This window comes from Cystoisospora suis (genome assembly GCF_002600585.1).
Source record: "Cystoisospora suis strain Wien I chromosome Unknown contig_3231, whole genome shotgun sequence".
NCBI classification, from domain to species: Eukaryota; Apicomplexa; class Conoidasida; order Eucoccidiorida; family Sarcocystidae; genus Cystoisospora; species Cystoisospora suis.
The window spans coordinates 1,623-1,964 of NW_027156026.1; positions in this window are offsets into that span (position 1 = coordinate 1,623).

Genomic DNA, 342 nt, shown 5'->3' on the forward strand with positions numbered 1-342 from the left:
TTCTGACGCAGGGGCGTGAAGCAGTCTTGCCTGTGCAGCGCCATTTAGACGGGCCTCGCTTGGATCGAAATCCAGGTTGTGGTTGCATCGTTTATGGCGTGCCCGTGTATCTACCCACGAGGCGCAGATGCAGGACGAAACAAGGAGGAAGCGGCTCACTGATGAAGACGGGTCGCGGGTCCCTGTGGGGTCAGTGGTAGCGATAAAGTTATCTCGCATGAGAAGGCAACTTACCCGGCAAAGTTCTCTAGGCTAAAGCTCTACAAGAACAGCAACGTGTGGAGGAGAGCGTGGGGACCACGCTGGCACAACAGGGGGTGGATGTTATGCCTGTAGAAGGCA